Source organism: Ranitomeya variabilis, chromosome 2 (genome assembly GCF_051348905.1).
Source record: "Ranitomeya variabilis isolate aRanVar5 chromosome 2, aRanVar5.hap1, whole genome shotgun sequence".
NCBI classification, from domain to species: Eukaryota; Metazoa; Chordata; class Amphibia; order Anura; family Dendrobatidae; genus Ranitomeya; species Ranitomeya variabilis.
The window spans coordinates 668,054,360-668,080,635 of record NC_135233.1 but is presented as its reverse complement, the minus strand read 5'-3'; positions in this window follow the sequence as shown (position 1 = coordinate 668,080,635).

The following is a 26,276-nucleotide window of genomic DNA, read 5'->3' as shown; positions in this document are numbered from 1 at the left end:
TGTGGCCTGCTAATTTTTGTGGATCTACACTGTGGATTCTACCCAATACAATGCTTTTTTAATGAAGTAAATTAAAATCTGAAGCCAAATCCACAACAAAGTTTTGGTAGATTTCGCAGAATATTGGCTGTGCATTTGTCACAAATTTGTATCCATAGCCACAGTGCAAATTTTTAGCAGTGTGGGACCATTTTTTTGGTTGTGTTGTCTAATCCTTGAATTTATTTTTTAAAAGAATGAATGATTTTAATATAATAAACTGAAGCATAATCACCCTCCAGTACCCATGTGGATACAGTGCAGTTGGCTCTGGAGGTCTGTGCCCGCTCTCAAAGCATAGTCTAGAATGAAATTGATCGGGACTGCTTCAGTCGAGACTAGAAGAGCATGTCATTGGATGTTTTTTTTGTGACGAGCTCTTTTAGTCACCTGACCACTGCAGCCAATCATATTAATCTGTGATCCTGGTAACCTCCGAATGGGGCAGATACCACAGCCATAGCCTGTGCAGACTTCTGAAGCCACCTGAACTGGATCTGCTGATTTGTGGAAGGGGGAATATGCCTTAGTTTATTGTGCTAAAACCATTCTTGCCTAGAACATTTTTTATTGAAGTGTTGGACAACCCAACCAAAGCCATGCGCACACACTGCAAAAAAATCAACTGCGGCTGTGAACACATCTATGTCAAATCCTCAACCAGTCTACTACAAAATCCATATGTTTCAGATTTATTATTTTAAATCTATTTCTTCCTAGACAATGAAAAGAGCTGGACAACCTTTTTAAAGGGAACCTGTCAAGTGAAAAATTGCTGTTAACCTACAGATAACCTGCTGCCAGGAGGAAATTAACTTTCCTCCTCCCAACAGCGTTTTTTTTCAGTCATGAGGGTGGCACCGGCACTGACTGACAGCTTGCTGAACTAGTGGCTGAACTAGTGCCGTCATCACCCCATGACTGAACCCTAAACACTGCTGGGGGAAATAAAGTCCATATTCTCCCGGCGGCGGGGCTCTAAGTGGGGGCACCGAGCTGATTCAGAACGCTATTAGCTTGCAGATTAACCCCATATCTGCAGGTTAATTGCATTTTTTTCAGGTTCCCTGTAAGATCTTGCAGTCAGGTTCCAAATGCATAGTTGACTGCTTATTTCAATACTACCACATATTAAATGCAGTCAATCTTGTATATCTGCAACTTTATTATTATTTCATTCTTCTATCCATACTTTTGACAGGATGGTTTCAAATCAAAGCAACCAATCACTTATCAGTATAAGGAAATAAAGTGGAATTGCAATTGTTTCCTACGGGCAAAAGGCCTTTTTTTCTGTTATAGATTGTTTTGATAAATGAGATCTGTTGTGGTAATACATGATCACATGCATGAACACAGGCTGGATATGATATGTAGCCCTTCATTAATCTCGAAATGCATTATTAAAAGAGAGCTTGGTGATTGATCTCTAGAAATGGAATGTGCTGAGAAAAACAATTTGTTTAAATTAAGCTCTGCGCTGCTTATCAGCTTTCCCTTGCACCCGGCCTCATGCAGGGTAATGCGGCACTGTTGTATTTCAGTCTACAGTATGTTTTGTAAATGATTTAGATGCGTGTCAAAAACAAAAAAAGCCTCTTCACGGGAAACAAAAAAAAAACCCCACAAGCTTCTGAAAATCTGCATTTCCTCCCGCTTATGAAAAAGACTTGTTTTCTTTTCTGTTATCTACACGTATTTACAAGAACTGCTTTGGGAATGATTGATATTTCTTTAGAGATCCTGTCATATTACACGTTATTGTAACACTTATCGGTGATAAAGTTCAGACCAAAATTAAGCAGCTGCAATGTTGCAGCACAAATTAGTTCAATGTTAGCAGTCAGGAGCAGCTGTTTGGCGGAGGACTCGAATGTAGCAGTGGGGGAAGGGCTGGTGACGCTGACAATGTTATTTTCTCTACATAAACATTTTTGGCTGCTGCAGCTTTGTGCTGCTCACGTGACAGTGTCCCTAGGCAGATCATTTATTTCTGTAGCTTTCATGAGCAATCATTAACCTTCAGACACTCAGTTTGCTTCCTGCTTTGTGGCATTTGTTATTCTTCTTTTTCTTACACACTAACTAGTTTAATTCAGAGAACATCAGGGGAAAATTACAGGATATTTTTATTGAAATGTAATGCAACCAGCTAATATATAGAGCATGCACAGACTGATACACCAATTTACAAGACTGCGTGTTCTGTACAAACGGGGGCGCAAGTCATTGACTGTTGGTTTGCTGCACCTTAAATAGCAACATTATTTTTTTATCATCAGTGTCATATGTTCAGAGTCATTCTCTCGAGGTGATTCAGTACATCCAGTCACTTGTGTTTATATTTAACCACTGTACGTGTCAATGTAGGCAAGATGTGATATCTCTTGACAACTGCAGGTTTTTTGTACATACTTTGTCTCCCAATATGTGTTGAAATAATACATTATGTTATGCAGCTAGGAAGGGAGAAATATTATAATGCACCCATAAGCAGAAAATGGTAACAAAAGGGTAAACAAGCAATATTGAATATCTATTAAAGTACAGTTTATCATCTTAAGGGGCTTAGGACAAAAGTCTGCTATCACTTTATTTGACTGGAGTCTTCTGGATCGTGACAGCATGCAGTGGGCGTGTTGTCACGATTCTCTGGTATAACCATTGTGAGCTGGCAGTCTAGACAAGACTTGTTCGGCTTCTATCTATTGAAGCAAATTGAAAGAAGCCAGATTAGTCTAGCCAGCACATAAATTTAATAAACACACTGCTCAAAAAAATAAAGGGAACACTAAAATCCCACATCCTAGATATCACTGAATAAAATATTACAGTTGTAAATCTTTATTCATTACATAGTGGAATGTGTTGAGAACAATAAAACCTAAAAATGATTAACGTAAATCACAAATAATATCCCATGGAGGTCTGGAGTTGGAATGATGCTCAAAATCAAAGTGGAAAATGAAGTTACAGGCTGATCCAATGTCAGTAGAAATGCCTCAAGACAAGGAAATGCTCAGTAGTGTGTGTGTGGCCTCCACGTGCCTGTATGACCTCCCTACAATGCCTAGGACTACTCCTGATGACACAGCGGATGGTCCCCTGAGGGATCTCCTCCCAAACCTGCACTAAAGCATCCGCCAATTCCTGGACAGTCTGTGGTGCAACGTGACGTTGGTGGACGTTGTGAGACATGATGTCCCACATGTGTTTAGATTCAGGTTTGGGGAACGGGTGGGTCAGTCCATAGCTTCAATGCCTTCATAATGCAGGAACTGCTGACACACTTCAGCCACATGAGGTCTGGCATTGTCCTGCATTAGGAGGAACCCAGGGCCAACCACACCAGCATATGGTCTCATAAGGGGTCTGAGGATCTCACCTTGGTACCTAATGGCAGTCAGGCTACCTCTGGTGAGCACATAGAGGGCTGTGCGGCCCTCCAAAGAAATGCCACCCCACACCATTACTGATCCACTGCCAAACCGGTCATGCTGAAGGATGTTGAAGGCAGCAGATCGCTCTCCACGGCATCTCCAGACTCTGTCACGTCTGTCACATGTGCTCAATGTGAAACTGCTTTTATCTGTGAAGAGCACAGGGCACCAGTGGCGAATTTGCCAATCCTGGTGTTCTGTGGCAAATGTCAAGCGTCCTGCATGGTGTTGGGCTGTGAACACAACCCCCATCTGTGGACGTCGGGCACTCATACCATCCTCATGGAGTTGGTTTCTAACCATTTGTGCAGACACATGCACATTTGTAGCCTGCTGATTGGCCTCCAACTAACACGTGATGTACCATCTGACCTTAAAAGGTCCTATCTGCATAGGTTATCTCACTTCCCTTGAGAAAGTGGTCTATTGAAGACGCGAAACGCGCGTCGGGCTCTCTCTACACTCGGCCCAGGACCCCCCAATCTCTGCTCGTGGTAAGTGCCTGTCTGCCCTATATGGTGTTGTATTTTTTAACTTTGGTTCTCCATATATGTAATGTCCCTGGGTGAGGCAAACTTACCTGTGTCATACTTTATTGCACATGCACTTTATGATTAGATTGACTCCTAGGCACAAATGGGCAGGTGCTTTTGGTGGTTCCTGGTAACCCTGGTATTTGTCTGCACATGTATCACTTTATTTGGTCTTATTTTCTAATGATTTTTGTATACAATTATGCTATGTGAACTTTCAATAAACTTCAGCTTTTATCTTTAAATACTAAAAAACTCTTGTTTCTCCTTGCATGCATATCTTCCTGAGTGGGTAGATTCTTCCCTTGCTGAATGGGCTAACTGTAGCCCCTTATGTTGACAGAATTATGTCAAAGAGGTTTTTATGGCTATTAACTATCTCTGTGTTTTTCACAGTCAACCTCTATGCTAATATGGATTTTTGTGCACGTGATCAGACGTGGCGTGCACTAATTAATGATACTGTGCAGGACGATGCAGAGGGGTGTTCTGTGGGACCTGACAAGAACACACAAGACGCTATTAATAAATTTAAGGATCTTTTGAGGAAACGGACACGCATTTGGTGGAACCATGCTTTTTTAGAGAAATATATATAAAGAGACCTGATACCCAGAGGGCTACGAGTACAGGTCTTCCCATCCTTCCCCATCGAAGACGAAACCTTTAAAAATAAGTGGGAAACCCTAACTAACACATGCTCTAGAGGTTTCTTGGAACTATTAAAAAATATGAACCAGGACTCCCTGACCTCTCTTGAGGTTGAGATTGAGGAGTTACAGGTCATCTTACGTCGAGATATGACGACTGATGCCCTTAAAAAACTTAATGAGGAGATGGACGCTTTCTCCCAAAAATGGGCGAACGAAATTCAGACTACCAAAAGTAAGAAATTTCAGAGAGATGTGGAAGACAAAAGGTTTTCACTGGTTTACAGATGGCGGAATATTAATGATCGGTCAAGGCCACAATTTAGAAATTCGTCATACTCCAGGTCACGATCAACATCCGCTAGATCTAATATTTCAGGAGATGATGAAGTAATATCTAAAAATACCAAACAGAGTGGGGCTTCAGGAGGCACATCAAGTTATAAACGGACAACTAGACAGACTTCTAAATCTAAAGCCAACATAGGGATGTCATTCGACTCCCAGGGGGGGGCTTCAGGTAGTTAATTTATCTTCTTATAAACTTACAGATATTCAGTTAAAACTTCTATCTAAGGGACTTTCTTTTTCTCCTACTAACTCGTTTCATTTTTTCACAGCCATATAGGATCTGCATCTATTCTCCCAGAAATTCTTGCTGAGGAAATTACACCAAAAAAAGACCTTATGTGAACCCATGAGTGAGATCGAGAGAGAGACTCTCCAGAATTTGGAGGATCTTTTGGATGAACAGGTTGGTCCACAAACCAATATATTTCCTACTTCATCCTTACCCAGATCTACCAGGTTCCCCGGCTTGTCTCTGAGTCCGGCGATTGAGATTTTTACTAAGTGTGTCAGTGAGGATTTCAAAAAACTCTCGACTAGGAGACGCTATGATAACTTGACACACAAAGAACGTTTAGCCTTATCTCAATTACAATCCTTGCCAGATGTTATCTTTAAACCAGCAGACAAGGGGGGGAACATCGTGATCTGGCCTCAGGACAAATATGAGCGTGAGGCCCTCAGACAACTGAGGGACTCTGAAACATACTCCAGATTATCCTACAATCCTCTGGCCTCTTTCTCTCTCGATCTACAGGGCAACTTGGTTAGAGCTCTGGAGAGAGATGTTATTACTAAGCAGGTTTTAGAAGGTCTAACAGTGAAATTTCCAAAAATTCCAACCTTCTACCTGCTTCCTAAGATCCACAAGAATGCCCTCGACCCTCCGGGACGTCCTATTGTGTCTGGTATTGGGGGCCTTTGCAATCCAATTTGTCAATTTATTGACATCTCAAACCCTTAGTTGAGACATTACCGTCACATGTACGGGACACAACGGACGCCCTGGCTAGGGTCGATGGCATTGTTGTGGATCATGATACATTGATGGTGACCGCCGACGTGGAGAGCCTTTACACTTGCATTGACCACCAACACGGCATCGATGCGGTCCGCCTCTTCCTGGGGACCTCCGACCGTGATGGCCCTTTGTGTGTTTTAATCCTCGAGCTGCTGCACTATGTCCTTACCCATAATTTTTTTGTCTATAAAGATCACTTTTACTTACAGAGGCGTGACACAGCCATGGGGGCGGCCTGTGAGCCCTCATATGCTAATCTCCTCCTGGGTGCCTGGGAGAGATCCATTTTTGGTGACGAGGGCCCACAGGCCACCTCCCATGTGCTGTGCTGGCATAGATATATAGATGATATTTTCTTTTTATGGGATGGGACGGTACAGCAGCTCGGAGAATTTATGAGGACGCTTAATCAGAATTCCTTGAATATATATCTGACCTATACTTATGATGTGAAAAAAATCAACTTTTTGGAAGTCAGCTTTGAAGTTGACCTAAATAGGTCCATTCAAACGGATGTATACCGTAAGCCGACATCTGTGAATTCTTTGATTCACACGTCCTCAGCTCACAATCCTTCCACTATTAGGGCCGTCCCGGTCGGACAGTTCCTCCAGATGAGGCGGATCTGTTCATCTGATGCGAAATTTGAAGCACAGGCCTCTGATTTGAGATCCAGGTTTGCTGCACGTGGTTATTCTAATAGGTGCATCAGGCAGGGGTATCAGAGGGCACGGGCGACTCCACGGGGCGATCTCCTCAAAAGTACCAGAGCTCGACCATGTATCACCAAGAACGGACCCATCTGTTTTATATCTACGTTCAATCATGAATGGGAGGGTATGAGGCAGATCCTTTTAAAACACTGGTCTATTTTGAACGCTGAGCCCTCCCTGGGGACATCTTTGGATGACTACCCTTTTATGACTGCACGAAGGTCCAAAAATTTAAAAGACTTTCTTGTAAGCAGTCATTACGTGCCTACCGTGAAGTGCCCTTTCGGTTCTAAAGGCCCGACACCAGGCTCGATACCATGCGGTCGCTGTCTTGCCTGCAGAAATGTCCTGCGCTGCACCACCTTTAGCTCGTCCGATGGTAATAAGCATTTTGATATTAGACATCGGATTTCCTGTAGTAGCACAAACATGATTTGTTATGCTACATGTGGGTGCTCCAAAATTTATGTGGGACTCACATCAAGGGAGCTTAGAGTAAGAGTGCGAGAGCATGTGCGGGACATTTGTGCGGCGAAGACAGCGACCGACATCACCCTCCTCAAAACAATCCCCCGTCACTTTAGACAATATCACAATTGTGAACCATCTTCATTTAAGGTGAGGGGGATAGATGTTATCCACCTTGGTATAAGAGGGGGTGACTATAAGAAAATTCTGGCTCAGGTAGAAGCTAAATGGATTACACTACTGGATACATTAACCCCGAGGGGTCTAAATGAATCCTTGTCCTTTTCATCATTTCTGGGATCCTGATTATTGATTTTTGTGTTCCGGTCACACTCCCATAGTTCTCTGCTTAGGGTGTTTGTTTTAGGATTTTTAACTTTTGTTTTATGTTATGTGTAACTTTTTTACATTTATAACCTTGCAGTGGGACAAAAAAACTGTGGCCCCCTTTTTCGGCTCCCTCACTTGAGTTGGACTTTGGATATAGCCTTGCATCACCTGCCTCACTTCAACAACTGTTTTGGAACCGTATCAGATGATGTTATGTGAACATGGTGGATAGAGAACCGTTTTGTATTTTACGGAAATGTCATGCTTATGATGTGATATATATTTGTTATGGGTACTGTGGTTCTTATGATGCTGTGTGTATATACTCTATACTATCAACTAGGTTCCTACTAGCACCTTACCATTTACACTTCAGGTATAGTGCAGCAGTGTAGTGATTATTTAAAACTTCACGTTGGTGATGCAGTGGCTGTGCGCATGCGCGCGCGCCGGTGTCCAGGATCCCTGCAGCGGCGCGTCTCTATGCCTTGCTTGCACGCCCGGGGATTTTGTTTACTCCCCGCGTGTGCGCAGTAATGCGTGACGCTCCTGTGCACTTCCAGGACCTGGGACGTGCGGTGCGCATGCGCCGCTTTCCGACCACTCTGATTGGCCTCCAACTAACACGTGATGTACCATCTGACCTTAAAAGGTCCTATCTGCATAGGTTATCTCACTTCCCTTGAGAAAGCGGTCTATTGAAGATGCGAAACGCGCGTCGGGCTCTCTCTACACTCGGCCCAGGACCCCCCAATCTCTGCTCGTGGTAAGTGCCTGTCTGCCCTATATGGTGTTGTATTTTTTAACTTTGGTAGCCATATATGTAATATCCCTGGGCGAGGCAAACTTACCTGTGTCATACTTTATTGCACATGCACTTTATGATTAGATTGACTCCTAGGCACAAATGGGCAGGTGCTTTTGGTGGTTCCTGGTAACCCTGGTATTTGTCTGCACATGTATCACTTTATTTGGTCTCATTTTCTAATGATTTTTGTATACAATTATGCTATGTGAAATTTCAATAAACTTCAGCTTTTATCTTTAAATACCTAAAAAACTCTTGTTTCTCCTTGCATGCATACCTCTGGTGAGCACATGGAGAGCTGTGCTGCCCTCCGAAGAAATGCCACCCCACACCATTACTGATCCACTGCCAAATCGGTCATGTTGAAGGATGTTGCATGCAGCAGATCGCTCTCCATGGCGTCTCCAGACTCTGTCACGTCTGTCACATGTGCTCAGTGTGAGCTTGCTTTCATCTGTGAAGAGCACAGGGTGCCAGTGGTGAATTTGCCTATCCTGGTGTTCTATGGCAAATGCCAAGCGTTCTACATGGTGTTGGGCTGTGAGCACAACCCCCATCTGTGGACATCAGGCAATCAGACCATCCTTATGGAGTCGGTTTCTAACCTTTTGTGCAGACACATATACATTTGTGGCATGCTGGAGGTCATTTTGCAGGGCTCTGGCAGTGCTCCTCCTGTTCCTCCTTGCACAAAGGCTGAGGTAGCGGTCCTGCTGCTGGGTTGTTGCCCTCCTACTGCCCCCTCCACATCTCCTGGTGTACTGGCCTGTCTCCTCGTAGGGCCTCCAGCCTCTGGACACTACGCTGACAGACACAGCAAACCTTCTTGCCACAGCTCGCATTGATGTGCCATCCTGGATGAGCTGCACTACCTGAGCCACTTGTGTGGGTTGTAGAGTCCGTCTCATGCTACCACGAGTGTGAAAGCACAACCAACATTCAAAAGAGACCAAAACATCAGCCAGAAAGCATTGGTACTGAGATGTGGTCTGTGGCCCCACCTGCAGAACCACTCCTTAATTGAGTGTGTCTTGATAATTGCCAATAATTTCCATCTGTTGTCTTCCATTTGCACAACAGCATGTGAAATTGATTGTCAAACAGTGTTGCTTCCTAAGTGGCAGTTTGATTTCACAAAAGTTTAATTTACTTGGAGTTATATTCTGTTAAGTGTTCCCTTTATTTTTTGAGCAGTGTAGTTCTGTTCCCCAGACTACCAATGATGTTGAATAACAGGGATTCTGACAGTATCCCCTACTTGGCCTTAAATTGCACAGGTTGCAGACTTAATCCACTTCTCTACCAGAGATATCAGCCATAAATTACCATAGCGAAATATTTTTATTACTTTTTACAATCTACATTTTATTGCTACATGTTCTCTCTGGATTTATTATATATGAAAAATACAGCAGAGACGTTATATTCTGGATATACTGAATAGCCAATATTTGTTGCTGTGTGGTGTATGTGCTTTGGATGACTTAGTTGACACGGCTCTTGCCAGCATTTGGCCTCTTACTAAATATGGCGTGGTGAGCGAGTCAAGGGTTCATAGTTTTGTGATATGCCACAGGTGGATCGATGAGAGTTCTTTGTGGACATCTAATGCCAAATGACAAATAACCAATGATGGCTAAGGTGTACATTTAACAGCATGCACATGCCCATGTGGTTATCTCTCCGTATCTGCTGGAGTTCTGAGAAAGGCCTAACTAGCAGGGAACTGTTGTAGAAAAGAGTGGTGAGCTTTAATCCTCTGAAGCTGTAGTAGGGATGTATAGTAGGGTGGAAATAACTTTAGGCCATAAGGACTATAGCAGGAGTCTGAATGTAAAGAAAAAAGACAAAAAAATCAGCTCTCCATAGTGTAGAGGATTTTGGTAAATAAAGTGACTTGGATTAACCCCTTCACCCCAAAGCCTGTTTTCACCTAAGTGACACGGCCAATTTTTACAATTCTGACCACTGTCACTTTATGAGGTCATAACTCTGAAACGCTTCAACGGATCCTGGTGATTCTGAGACTGTTTTCTCGTGACATATTGTACTTTATGATAGTGGTAAAACTTCTTCGATATGACTTGCATTTATTTGTGAAAAAAACAGAAATTTGTCAAAAATTATGAAAATTTAGCAATTTTCAAATTTTTCGTTTTTATGCCCTTAAATTAGAGAGTTATATCACATAATATAGTTAATAAACAACATTTCCCACATGTCTGCTTTACATCAGCACAATTTTGGAAACATAATTTTTTTTTGTTAGGGAGTTATAAGGGTTAAAAGTTGACCAGCGATTTCTCATTTTTGCAACAAAATTTGCAAAACCATTTTTTTTACGGACCACCTCACACTTGAAGTGACTTTGAGGGGTCTATATGACAGAAAATGTCCAAAAGTGACACCATTCTAAAAACTGCACCCCTCAAGGTACTCTAAACCACATTAAAAAAGTTTATTAACCCTTCAGGTGCTTCACAGGAATTTTTGGAATGTTTAAAAAAAATTGAACATTTAACTTTTGTTTCACAAAATTTTTACTTCAGATCCAATTTGTTTTATTTTACCAAGGGTAACAGGAGAAATTGGACCAAAAAAGTTGTTGTACAATTTGTCCTGAGTACGCCGATACCCCACATGTTGGGGTAAACCATTGATTGGGCACATGGCAGAGCTCGGAAGGGAAGGAGCGCCATTTGACTTTTCAATGCAAAATTGGCTGGAATTGAGATCGGAACCCATGTCGTGTTTGGAGAGCCCCTGACGTGCCTAAACAGTGGAAACCCCCACAAGTGACACCATTTTGGAAAGTAGACCCTCTAAGGAACTAATCTAGATGTGTGGTGAGCACTTTGAACCTCCAAGTGCTTCACAGAAGTTTATAATGTGGAGCCGTAAAAAAAATTAATATTAATTTTCACAAAAAATGATCTTTTTGCCCCAAATTTTTTATTTTCCCAAGGGTAGCAGGATAAATTGGACCCCAAAAGTTGTTGTGCAATTTGTCCTGAGTACGCTGATACTTCATATATGGGGATAAACCACTGTTTGGGCGCATGGCAGAGCTCGGAAGGGAAGGAGCGCCATTTGACTTTTCAATGCAAAATTGGCTGGAATTGAGATCGGAACCCATGTCGTGTTTGGAGAGCCCCTGACGTGCCTAAACAGTGGAAACCCCCACAAGTGACACCATTTTGGAAAGTAGACCCCCTAAGGAACTTATTTAGATGTGTGGTGAGCACTTTTAACCCCCAGTTGTTTCACTAAAGTTTAGAATGTAGCGCTGTGAAAATCAAAAAATCATTTTTTCTTTCCACAAAATGATGTTTTAGCCCGCAATTTTTTTCCCCCCAAGGGTAACAGGAGAAATTGGACCACAAAAGTTATTGTCCAATTTGTCCTGAGTACGCTGATACCCCATACATTGGGGGGAACCACTGTTTGGGCGCACGGCAGAGCTCGGAAGGGAAGGAGCGCCGTTTGAAATGCAGACTTAGATGGATTGGTCTGCAGGTGTCATGTTGCATTTGCAGAGCCCCTGATGTACCTAAACAGTAGAAACCCCCCACAAGTGACCCCATATTGGAAACTAGACCCCCCACGGAACTTATCTAGATGTGTTGTGAGAACTTTGAACCAACAAGTGTTTCACTACAGTTTATCACGCAGAGCCATGAAAATAAAAAAAAAAATTTTTTCCACGAAAATTATATTTTAGCCCCCACATTTTTATTTTCCCAAGGGTAACAGGAGAAATTGGACAACAAAAGTTGTTGTCCAATTTGTCCTGAGTACGCTGATACTTCATATATGGGAATAAACCACTGTTTGGGCGCACGGCAGAGCTCGGAAGGGAAGGAGCGCCGTTTGAAATGCAGACTTAGATGGATTGGTCTGCAGGTGTCATGTTGCATTTGCAGAGCCCCTGATGTACCTAAACAGTAGAAACCCCCCACAAGTGACCCCATATTGGAAACTAGACCCCCCACGGAACTTATCTAGATGTGTTGTGAGAACTTTGAACCCCCAAGTGCTTCACTACAGTTTATAACGCAGAGCCGCGAAAATAAAAAATATATTTTTTTCCACGAAAATTATATTTTAGCCCCCATGTTTTTATTTTCCCAAGGATAAGGCTGGTTTCACACTTGCGTTTTTTTTAAAAACGCATGTGTGAAAAAACGCATGTAATCGCGGTAAAACGCATGCGTTTTTTTAGACGCATGCGTTTTTATAGAAAAACACAAGAAAACAAGAAAAAACCAAAAAACCCTAACCCTACCCCTAACCCTACCCCTACCCCTAACCTGAAATACGTGGCACTGAAATACGTGGCACTGAAATACGTTTATATACGTATATACGTATATACGTATATAAGTGCCACGATATTTCAGTGGCCACGTATATAAGTGCCACGTATATAAGTGCCACGTATATAAGTGCCACGTATATAAGTGCCACGTATATAAGTGCCACGTATATAAGTGCCACGTATTTCATGTACATGCCACGATATTTAAGTGCCACGTATTTAAGTGCCACGTATTTAAGTGCCACGTATTTAAGTGCCACGTATTTAAGTGCCACGTATTTAAGTGCCACGTATTTAAGTGCCACGTATTTCACGTAAATGCCACGATATTTCAGTGCCACGTATTTCACTGAAATACCGTGGCACTTAAATACGTGGCACTGAAATATCGTGGCACTGAAATATCGTGGCACTGAAATATCGTGGCACTGAAATAACGTGGCACTGAAATAACGTGGCACTGAAATACGTGGCACTGAAATACGTGGCACTGAAATACGTGGCACTGAAATACGTGGCACTATGACTGTCAGAAAATGTTCATTAAACGGTTAGGGATGAGTTTAGGGGTAGGGTTAGGGTTAGGGTTTGGATCCCTTTATCACCTTGATGGTGGTGGGTGACTTTTCAGTGTGTTCTGTTTTTTTTCTATAAAAACGCATGCGTTTTTAACGCAAACAAACGCGTTGAGATCGGACGCCATGTCGCGTTTGGAGAGCCCCTGATGTGCCTAAACAGTGAAAACTCCCCAATTCTAACTGACACCCTAACCCCAACCCTAACCCTAGTCCTAACCCTAGCGCTACTTTCACACTAGCGTTTTTTTGCATACGTCGCAATGCGTCGTTTTGGCGAAAAAACGCATCCTGCAAAGTCATCTGCAGGATGCGTTTTTTCCCCATAGACTAACATTAGCGACGTATTGACACACGTCGCAAGCCTCGTGCGACGGTTGCGTCGTGTTGTGGCGGACAGCCGGCAGCAACAAACGTTACATGTAACTTTTTTTGTGCCGACGGTCCACCATTTCCGACCGCGCATGCGCGGCTGGAACTCCGCCCCCACCTCCCCGCACCTCACAATGGGGCAGCGGATGCGTGGAAAAACAGCATCCACTGCCCCCGTTGTGCGGCGCTTGCACAGTATGCGTCGGTATGTCGGGCCGACGCAGCGCGACGGCCCCGTACCGACGCTAGTGTGAAAGTAGCCTAACGGGAAAATGGAAATAAATATATTTTTTAAAATTTTATTATTTTTCCTAACTAAGGGGGTGATGAAGGGGGATTTGATTTACTTATATAGCGTTTTTTGGGCGGATTTTTATGGTTGGCAGCCGTCACACACTAAAAGACGCTTTTTATTGCAAACAATAGTTTTTGCATCACCACATTTTGAGAGCTATAATTTTTCGATATTTTGGTCCACAGAGTCATGTGAGATCTTGTTTTTTGCGGGACGAGTTGACGTTTTTGCTGGTACCATTTTCGGGTACATGACATTTTTTGATCGCTTTTTATTCCGATTTTTGGGAGGCGGAATGAACAAAAACCAGCAATTCCTGAAATTCTTTTAGGGGGTGCGTTTATACCGTTCCGCGTTTGGTAAAAAGGATAAAGCAGTTTTATTCTTCGGGTCAGTACGATTACAGCGATAACTCATTTATATATTTTTTTTATGTTTTGGCGCTTTTACACAATAAAAACTATTTTATATAAAAAATAATTGTTTTTGCATCGCTTTATTCTGAGAGCTATAACTTTTTTATTTTTCTGCTGATGATGCTGTATGGCGGCTTTTTTTTTTGCGGGACAAGATGACGTTTTCAGCGGTACCATGGTTATTTATATCCGTCTTTTTGATCGCGTGTTATTCCACTTTTTGTTTGGCGGTATGAGAATAAAGCGTTGTTTTTTGCCTCGTTTTGTTTTTTTTTTTTTACGGTGTTCACTGAAGGGGTTAACTAGTGATATAGTTTTATAGGAGGGGTTGTTACGGACGCGGCGATACTAAATATGTGTACTTTTATTGTGTGGTGTTTTTTTTATTTAGATAAAGAAATGTATTTATGGGAATATATTTATTTTTTTTTTCTTTATTTAGGAATTTTTTTTTTTTTTTTTTACACATGTGGAAAAAATTTTTTTTTACTTTTTTACTTTGTCCCAGGAGGGGACATCACAGATCGGTGATCAGACCGTGTGCATAGCACTCGGTCTGATCACCGATGTGCCAGGCACATTGCAGGGGCTTGCCGGCGCCTGCTATGAGGATTCTCAGCAGACGCCGGCAAGCAGGGTCATCTTATGACCCGGAAGGAGTCCTGCGGCCATCTTGGATCCGGGGACTCCTTCCAGGTCACCGGAGCAGCGCGATCTCATCACGCTGCTCCGGTGGGAGAGCGCAGGGAGCCCCCGTCCCTGCGCGATCCCCCTCTATGCCGCTGTCACTATTGACAGCGGCATCAGAGGGGTTAAATGCCCGCGATCAGCGACAGCGCCGATCGTGGGCATTGCTGCGGGGTGTCAGCTGTCATATACAGCTGACACCCGCACCCGATCACCGCGGCGCTCAGCGTGAGACCGCGGTGATCGGGGCGCCGTACTAGTACTGCGGCTGGCACTAATGCAGTGCCGGCAGCGCCGTACTAGTACGGCGCATGTCACGAAGGGGTTAAGCGGAACTGCACACTTTGGCGAGATGTACTTATAAAAGGCACATCTCTAATAGCTTGTAAAATTGAACCAGCTGCTGCTCCTCTTTGTACCAGCTATGCATAATGGCAACCCCAGTAAGTGCAGTAGAGTGTAGTAAAAAAAATAAGGAACCACTGGAAGCTTCTGGAACAGATGATGGCTTATAGGTAGATGCTCATTCACCTTATTGACACTGTGCATTTCAGTCCCAAACAGATGCCTTCAGAATGGCTGTTCTTAAAGCTGTCATCTTTCCCATGAGCACCCAGGGGTTCCTTGATTTTTCTCTACACTCCACCAACACTCTACTTCAGCAAAGTTTGATTACCCTGTATGCTTAGATCATTATGGTATAGTTCCGCATCTTTTTAGGTTTAGTTGGAGCCTTTGTGAAAGGCATAGTTTATTGAATTTTTAACTGGTTGTTGGTGTGAGGAGAAGCTCTGGACAGCTTGTTTCTGGAGTATCAGTGAGACTTGATTGGGAAATGAGTGTTTTGAAGAGTGAGTTATTGAAAGTCAAGGAGCAATGACAGGGGGACACATGAAAAGGAGGAACCCTTGAAATTCAAAGAACTGTGAAATAAAAACACAGGGCCCGGTTTTCAAGACCGTAGTTTTTCATACCAGTCTTGAATGCAATGCATCTGATTAATTAAGAGGCACACACCTATTAACTAATAAGGTGATGTGCAAGCTGGCAAGCGTCTCAGTGTGTACCTCACCACAAATCTTACTGGCATTGTATAAGGGATGCCACTGCTTGTCATCAGTTTGATAAACGGAGTTCGTGAAGCCTTGTTAAAATCCAACTTGTGCTACTTTGTAAAGATGGGTGAAAATGGTGAGAAAACGCCAAAACTTGCAAAATGTTTGCATTATCAAAGGTTGTGTAAAAACTTGGAAACTTTTCAATACTATTTACATCAATTTTGTAGGGTAAAAGCTTTCATTAATCAGGGTCAACGTTTTTGCAGACTAACCTTTGAGTGACAAGACCCAGAAGAACAAAGTCTAGAATTGGAGAGATTGCATTTTAACCCCTCTGTGACCTTAGACGTACTATCCCGTCGAGGTGACCTGGGCCTATCTGACCCTCGACGGGATAGTACGTCATAGCCGATCGGCCGCGCTCACGGGGGGAGCGCGGCCGATCGCGGCCGGGTGTCAGCTGCATATCGCAGCTGACATCCGGCACTATGTGCCAGGAGCGGTCACGGACCGCCCCCGGCACATTAACCCCCGGCACACCGCGATCAAACATGATCGTGGTGTACCGGCGGTATAAAGAAGCATCGCGCAGGGAGGGGGCTCCCTGCGTGCTTCCCTGAGACCCCCGGAGCAACGCGATGTGATCGCGTTGCTCTGAGGGTCTCCTACCTCCCTCCTCGCCGCAGGTCCCGGATCCAAGATGGCCGCGGCATCCGGGTCCTGCAGGGAGGGAGGTGGCTTACCGAGTGTCTGCTCAGAGCAGACACTTGGTAAGCCTGCAGCCCTGCACAGCAGATCGCAGATCTGGCAGAGTGCTGTGCACACTGCCAGATCAATGATCTGTGATGTCCCCCCCTGGGACAAAGTAAAAAAGTTAAAAAAAAATCCCCACATGTGTGTAAAAAAAAAATAAAAAAAATATCCTAAATAAAGAAAAAAAAAAAAAAAATTATTCCCATAAATACATTTCTTTAGCTAAATAAAATAAAAAAAACAATAAAAGTACACATATTTAGTATCGCCGCGTCCGTAACGACCCAACCTATAAAACTGCCCCACTAGTTAACCCCTTCAGTAAACACCGTAAGAAAAAAAAAAAAAAACGAGGCAAAAAACAACGCTTTATTATCATACCGCCGAACAAAAAGTGGAATAACACGCGATCAAAAAGACTGATATAAATAACCATGGTACCGCTGAAAACATCATCTTGTCCCGCAAAAAACGAGCCGCCATACAGCATCATCAGCAAAAAAATAAAAAAGTTATAGTCCTGAGAATAAAGCGATACCAAAATAATTATTTTTTCTATAAAATAGTTTTTATCGTATAAAAGCGCCAAAACATAAAAAAAATGATATAAATGAGATATCGCTGTAATCGTACTGACCCGACGAATAAAACTGTTTTAGCAATTTTACCAAACGCGGAACGGTATAAACGCCTCCCCCAAAAGAAATTCATGAATAGCTGGTTTTTGATCACAAAAATCGGAATAAAAAGCGATCAAAAAATGTCACGTGTCCGAAAATGTTACCAATAAAAACGTCAACGCGTCCCGCAAAAAACAAGATCTCACATAACTCTGTGGACTCAAATATGGAAAAATTACAGCTCTCAAAATGTGGTAACGCAAAAAATATTTTTTGCAATGAAAAGCGTCTTTCAGTGTGTGACAGCTGCCAATCATAAAAATCCGCTAAATAACCCGCTATAAAAGTAAATCAAACCCCCCTTCATCACCCCCTTAGTTAGGGAAAAATAAAAAAATTAAAAAATGTATTTATTTCCATTTTCCCATTAGGGTTAGGGTTAGGGCTAGAGTTAGGACTAGAGTTAGGGTTAGGGTTAGGGCAAGGCTTAGGGCTAGGGTTAGGGTTAGGGTTGGGGCTAGGATTAGGGCTAGAGTTAGGACTAGAGTTAGGGCTAGGTTTAGGGTTAGGGCAAGGGTTAGGACTAGGGTTAGGGCTAGGGTTGGGGCTAGGGTTAGGGCTAGGGTTAGGGCTAGGGTTGGGGATAGGGTTAGGGCTAGGGTTAGGGCTAGGGTTGGGGATAGGGTTAGGGCTAGGGTTAGGGCTAGTGTTAGGGCTAGTGATAGGGCTAGGGTTATTGCTAGGGTTAGGGCTAGGGTTAGGGTTGGGGCTAGGGTTGGAGCTACAGTTAGGGTTGGGGCTAAAGATAGGGTTAGGGTTTGGATTACATTTACGGTTGGGAATAGGGTTGGGTGTGTCTGGGTTAGAGGAGTGGTTAGGGTTACCGTTGGGATTAGGGTTAGGGATGTGATTGGATTAGGGTTTCAGTTATAATTGGGGGGTTTCCACTGTTTAGGCACATCAGGGGCTCTCCAAACGGGACATGGCATCCGATCTGAATTCCAGCCAATTCTGCGTTGAAAAAGGAAAACAGTGCTCCTTCCCTTCAGAGCTCTCCCGTGTGCCCAAACAGGGGTTTACCCCAACATATTGGGGTATCAGCGTACTCAGGACAAATTGGACATCATCTTTTGGGGTCCAATTTCTCCTGCTACCCTTGGGAAAATACAAAACTGGGGGCCAAAAAATAAGTTTTGTGGGAAAAAAAAGATTTTTTATTTTCACGGCTCTGCGTTGTAAACTGTAGTGAAACACTTGGGGGTTCAAAGTTCTCACAACACATCTAGATAAGTTCCTTGGGGGGTCTAGTTTCCGATATGGGGTCACTTGTGGGGGGTTTGTACTGTTTGGGTACATCAGGGGCTCTGCAAATGCAACGTGACGCCTGCAGACCAATCCATTTAAGTCTGCATTCCAAATGGCGCTCCTTCCCTTCCGAGCTCTGTCATGCGCCCAAACAGTGGTTCCCCCCACATATGGGGTATCAGCGTATTCAGGACAAATTGATCAACAACTTTTGGGGTCCAATTTATCCTGATACCCTTGTGAAAATACAAAACTGGGGGCTAAAAAATCATTTTTGTGAGAAAAAAAAAGGAATTTTTATTTTCACGGCTCTGCGTTATAAACTGTAGTGAAACACTTGGGGGTTCAAAGTTCTCACAACACATCTAGATAAGTTCCTTGGGGGGTCTAGTTTCCAATATGGGGTCACTTGTGGGGGGTTTGTACTGTTTGTGTACATCAGGGGCTCTGCAAATGCAACGTGACGCCTGCAGACCAATCCATTTAAGTCTGCATTCCAAATGACGCTCCTTCCCTTCCGAGCTCTGTCATGCACCCAAACAGTGGTTCCCCCCCACATATGGGGTATCAACGTACTCAGGACAAATTGGACAACAACTTTTGGAGCCCAATTTATCCTGATACACTTGTGAAAATACAAAACTGGGGGCTAAAAAATCATTTTTGTGAGAAAAAAAAAGGAATTTTTATTTTCACGGCTCTGCGTTATAAACTGTAGTGAAACACTTGGGGGTTCAAAGTTCTCACAACACATCTAGATAAGTTCCTTGGGGGGTCTAGTTTCCAATATGGGGTCACTTGTGGGGGGTTTGTACTGTTTGGGTACATCAGGGGCTCTGCAAATGCAACGTGACGCCTGCAGACCAATCCATTTAAGTCTGCATTCCAAATGGCGCTCCTTCCCTTCCGAGCTCTGTCATGCGCCCAAACAGTGGTTCCCCCCACATATGGGGTATCAGCGTATTCAGGACAAATTGATCAACAACTTTTGGGGTCCAATTTATCCTGATACCCTTGTGAAAATACAAAACTGGGGGCTAAAAATAATTTTTGTGAAAAAAAAAAAGGAATTTTTATTTTCACGGCTCTGCGTTATAAACTGTAGTGAAACACTTGGGGGTTCAAAGCTATCAAAACACATCTAGATAAGTTCCTTAGGGGGTCTACTTTCCAAAATGGTGTCACTTGTGGGGGTTTTTAATGTTTAGGCACATCAGGGGCTCTCCAAACGCAACATGGCATCCCATCTTAATTCCAGTCAATTTTGCATTGAAAAGTAAAATAGCGCTCCTTCCCTTCCGAGCTCTGCTATGCGCCCAAACAGTGGTTTACCCCCACATATGGGGTATCGTCGTACTCAGGACAAATTGCACAACAACTTTTGTGGTCTAATTTCTTCTCTTACCCTTGGGGAAATAAAAAAATGGGGGCGAAAAGATCATTTTTGTGAAAAAATATGATTTTTATTTTTACGGCTCTGCATTATAAACTTCTGTGAAGCACTTGTTGGGTCAAAGTGCTCAACACACATCTAGATAAGTTCCTTAAGGGGTCTACTTTCCAAAATGGTGTCACTTGTGGGGGGTTTCAATGTTTAGGCACATCAGGGGCTCTCCAAACGCAACATGGCGTCCCATCTCAATTCCAGTCAATTTTGCATTGAAAAGTCAAATGGCGCTCCTTTCCTTCCGAGCTCTGCCCTGCGCCCAAACAATGGTTTACACCCACATATGGGGTATCAGCGTACTCAGGACGAATTGTACAACAAATTTTGGGGTCTATTTTCTCCTGTTACCCTTGGTAAAATAAAACAAATTGGAGCTGAAACAAATTTTGAGTGAAAAAAAGTTAAATGTTTATTTTTATTTAAACATTCCAAAAATTCCTGTGAAACACCTGAAGGGTTAATAAACTTCTTGAAAGTGGTTTTGAGTACCTTGAGGGGTGCAGTTTTTAGAATGGTGTCACACTTGGGTATTTTCTATCATATAGACCCCTCAAAATGACTTCAAATGAGATGTGGTCCCTAAAAAAAAATGGTGTTGTAAAAATGAGAAATTGCTGGTCAACTTTTAACCCTTATAACTCCGTCACCCAAAAAAATTTTGGTTCCAAAATTGTGCTGATGTAAAGTAGACATGTGGGAAATGTTACTTATTAAGTATTTTGCGTGACATATGTCTGTGATTTAAGGGCATAAAAATTCAAAGTTGGAAAATTGCGAAATTTTCAAAATTTTCGCCAAATATTCATTTTTTTCACAAATAAACGCAAGTTATATCGAAGAAATGTTACCACTATCATGAAGTACAATATGTCACGAGAAAACAATGTCAGAATCGCCAAGATCCGTTGAAGCGTTCCAGAGTTATAACCTCATAAAGGGACAGTGGTCAGAATTGTAAAAATTGGCCCGGTCATTAACGTGCAAACCACCCTTGGGGGTGAAGGGGTTAAATACAGAGGCAGGTAACAAGACAGATGGCTGACAAATTGTGGATAAGTGTAAGTTTTGAGACTGTGTTAGGTGGCATAATGTGGGTAAGGACTCTCAGAAATTATTTTCATGTCTGTGTCAGGTGCCTTATATTTGTCAGAGAAGTCATTTGTAAAAATTGACAAATTTATTTAAGTGGAATTGAATTTTACTCCAATATACAAAAACATAATTTTTGGAGAATTCAGAATTTTGAAAATGTGCTTTTGTAAAAATTTTAAAAAATGGTGGATGGTTAGCTGCCATTTTGCTGAACTGTAGATGGTCTGAAAAAGTTTTTTAAAAAACAAAATAAAGTTTATACTCTGCTTATTTGTTTGGCCTCTCTGCCCGCTATGTGGCCCTCAGTGACACCTCTTCTTTCCACCATCACTAACCCATCACTAGAGTAAACAGGCCAAGAAATGCGGCTCGTGATGGTGGAATGAAGAGGCTTCTCTGAGGGGTACAATATATAGCAAATATTAAAAACCTTTGGGAGAAAAGTAATAAAATGCACATCCTGAACTTTACACTGTTCAGATAACAGTATTAATAACATTATAGTGCGCCCAAGAAAGTCATTTATAAATCCTTATACTAGCAATGTATCATTATCAACAACAAAGAGAGACCCACTGACTGTCTATAGTCTCTAAAAAATGTATCTTTATTGAAAAACACCAATTTAAAATCATATGGCAATCTAACAGTAATACAATGGTGAACCACATAATCGCAAGCATAGTTAGTCACATATCATTAGAGTCTTCCTATACAATTGATAAACAATCCATCAACCTGCATCATGCAGTACACGTTAGGCCAAGTAGCCTTGGGTTTTGGCTTCTTTCATGTAGCCATCTTTAGATCTCTAAACTGTTTTTTTTTTCAGCTCTAATGATATGTGACTAACTCTGCTTGTGTTTATGTGGTTTACCATTGTATTAATCTGATAGAGTGCCATAAGATTTTAAATTGGTATTTTTTAATGAAGTTTAATTTTTTAGAGACAATAGACACCCAGTGGTTCTCTTTGTTGATGGTATTGATAGTTCAGATGTGTCTCTGGAGATTTCTAATGTATGGATTTATGTTGGTGGTCATTAGTAATGTATTTGATTTTGTTAATAAGAGATGAGTTTTAAAATAGTCTTATGTTTCTTGAGGTAATTGTAAAGTATCAGAATTAATATGCAAAGTATGATGTGTGTGGTTCAGAATAACACTTGGCAGACCTGGAGCTGATGCATTTCATATGGAAGGGTTGAAATGTACATTTACATGTATTGAGTCCATTAGTGTCAGGATTTTAGTTAAACTCTAAACAATTATGACACATTTTTTCATAATTTTTAGATGTTTAAGCGTAACACCCTTATTAAATAATAATCCCACAGTTGGAATTGGCATTTCATACATGGTGTTTTCCATTTATTCATTGCCTTGCTGGACCACCCATTTCTTTTGGGAAGATATTTTATGCTATGAGTTGATAATTGAACTATTTAGTTTTATTCTATGTTAGCCGAACCCCAAACATACTAGCCTGCTGGCAGGGATTGGCTTATTGCCCTCAACAGATGGAAAGTCTCATACAAAGAAGTTACCGTAATTACTTACAGACTTTAAACTTAAATATTCAGGACTTTTGCTAGCTAGGACAGTGTTAATAGATGAAAAAAGAATGTTAAAAGGGTGCTCAATGCTAGGCAGAAAGTAATCCTCGAATGTGCTAGAATGGGTGTACATGGGTTAATTTGGTGTTGACGCACACTCTGAAAAACATACTAAATTTGCCTACATGTGTATTTGACCAATGTATATTAGATAAAAAAATATATTTTAAGCATTACTAGGGTCAGATAGTTGGAAGTTAATGCAAGTTGTAAACACAGCAACAACATACTATCACACAAATGTACTTACCTGGCTTTCATCCAACTGACTTGTCATCCAGTCAGTAGTCAGTACAATACGAGCACTATACTTACATGAAATCCATTAGACAGTAGCAAACTGCTGGCTGTTTTAATATGATGGTTATCCCCTTTAGTTAGTGGGCCAAACTAATGTTGAATATATGGTATGCTCCTCAACTGGTCTCATTATCAGTTATAGGTATTTATTCCTGATTAGACGTCTCTGTCAATTTTGTGGCAGAAAATGTGCACATTTTAAGCAAAAACTCTCTTAATCCTCCTTCAAATCTCAAAGCTTTACATAAATGTTGAACTTCCATTCATTTTATGCTCCAAAAACTCAGCAAAAAGTCTTCATGTGAACATATTTAGTGAGCAGCTGACAGTTTCTGGAAGAGTAGACTCTTAATGTGTACTACCTCATTATCAAATAGGTGCTACATAGAAAGGGATAGATAATTGCCCCTAAGGCAAACTGGTTACCTCTAGCCCATGTTAGAGACCTCATATGGCAATCGAAGTGCAATATTTCCATGCTATATTGATAATAACCTGATATCAGCATTTTTCACAAAAATATCTATATTTTGGTGGTATATTTACTTGTCTGGGTTCAAGCGCCAGGATTTTCAGCCTTGGGACACCATAGAAATGTAATATCAACCTAAATTATGGAGCTATAATTGTATTTTGTGCACCTAAGATGTGACTGTACGCTTAAAGTGGCATGTTCCTGTTAAAAAATATGACATGATATACCGTAGTAATTACTGTATGCATATCACATAGGAGAGGCTCCAACTGCTGCATATGTTGCAAAGGAGACACTGGGACTGCTGCATACATCACATAGGAGACAATACAACTGGTTCATTGGATGTGGTGCAGGACAGGAGTGTAGTGAACATTGACATGTCTTCATATCTGACCCCTAACACTCACACGAAGATGAACAAACCTGGGGATATGTTAAACCTGCACACCACAGGTTAATAAACAGAATAGGCAAATATATAATCTGACCCTTATTTGTTCCTGCCTGGCTACAGTGGTAGGCAACCTAAAATTACACAATGGTGCCCCCTCTCAACATTGGCTGACCCTGATTGTCCTTAACTGCGCCCTCAACTACACATAGAGTGTAACCCAAAATAACAACAACAGAATGCAGGGCATACAGACAGAGGGTAAGGCACAGGGTTAAAGACGTGTTCACACAGTCATGCATGAAAAACGGAAGGAAAAAGAACAGAACCCAAAAGACCTTTGGTATACATGACAACCCCTAGACCCTAAATGCAAAAAAATGGGTAGGGTTCTGGGAAGGTGAACACACAAACAAACTGAAGGAGAAGAAATAGAGAAAACCTCAGTAAGATAATCTTTAAGAAGGATGCTGGGACTCCAAACATCCATCTAACTTGAAATATAGCCAGCAAAGACTGCATGTGTGAGGACAGTATAACTAGCCCCTCCCAAGATGTGATAGGACAAACAAAAATGAGGAAGTGAAACACTTGCATAGAAGCAACACAGCAGAGCGAAGATAAGAACATTTTCAGCACTTTGACAAGGGCAACACAGACTGTAGACCAACAGAGAGGGAGACCGACCCACAGTCAGAGGTCAGAGGATCGAGCCCTGGAGTTGAGCCATGATACTAACTCTGCCCACAAATAAGGTCTTGATGCTGGTACTGGTCATTGTTGGACATAATCCAGTATTGCATGGCCTGCCACAGTGTTCAGTAGACATCAGTTAGGTGAAGTGAGTTAATTGGCTTTGAACTCCTAGGACCTTTTTGTCGGCATTGCGCACATGAGAACTTTCTCACGCTCATGGTGACATAAGACAGGTTATAGGAGTTTACCGCGAGACACTGGGCAGTGGTAGCAGACCCTGCTCAGTGTCTCAGCTGGATGTCAGGCAGTATGGTTTCATCATGCAACCATGCAACCTGACATTTATATGTAGCAGAGCTAGACTCATTGTGGAACAAAAGGATTATCATCTCCTCATCATTATTCAAAAATCATGGTTTCTCCTTGCGGAGATATATAAATATATATATATATATATATATATATATATATATATATATATATATATATATATACCGTATATATATATATATATATATATATATATATATATATATATACAGTCATATGAAAAAGTTTGGGCACCCCTATTAATCTTAAGCTTAATGTTTTATAAAAATGGTTTATTTTGCAACAGCTATTTCAGTTTCATATATCTAATAACTGTTGGACACAGTAATGTTTCTGCCTTGAAATGAGGTTTATTGTACTAACAGAAAATGTGCAATCTGCATTCAAACAAAATTTGACAGGTGCATAAGTATGGGCACCCTTATCATTTTCTTGTTTTAAATACTCCTACCTACTTTTTACTGACTTACTAAAGCACTTTTTTTGGTTTTGTAACCTAATTGAGCTTTGAACTTCATAGCTAGGTGTATGCAATCATGAGAAAAGCTACTTAAAGTGGCCACTTGCAAGTTGTTCTCCTGTTTGAATCTCCTCTGAAGAGTGGCATCATGGGCTCCTCAAAACAACTGTCAAATGATCTGAAAACAAAGATTATTCAACATAGTTGTTCAGGGGAAGGATACAAAAAGCTGTCTCAGAGATTTAACCTGTCAATTTTCACTGTGAGGAACATAGTAAGGAAATGGAAGAACACAGGTACAGTTCTTGTTAAGGCCAGAAGTGGCAGGCCAAGAAAAACATCAGAAAGGCAGAGAAGAAGAATGGTGAGATCAGTCAAGGACAATCCTCAGACTATCTCCAGAGAGCTGCAGCATCAACTTGCTGCAGATGGTGTCACTGTGCATCGGTCAACTATACAACGCACTGTGTTATTTTGCCGCCATGCATAACGCCTTTTTGTATTACCAAACAACTCAATCTTGGTTTCATGAGTCCACAGGACCTTCTTCCAAAAAGAAATTGGCTTCTCCAAATGTGCTTTTGCATACCTCAGCCGACTCTGTTTGTGGCGTGCTTGCAGAAACGGCTTCTTTCCCATCACTCTCCCATACAGCTTCTCCTTGTGCAAAGTGCGTTGTATAGTTGACCGATGCAGGAGAACAACTTACAAGTGGCC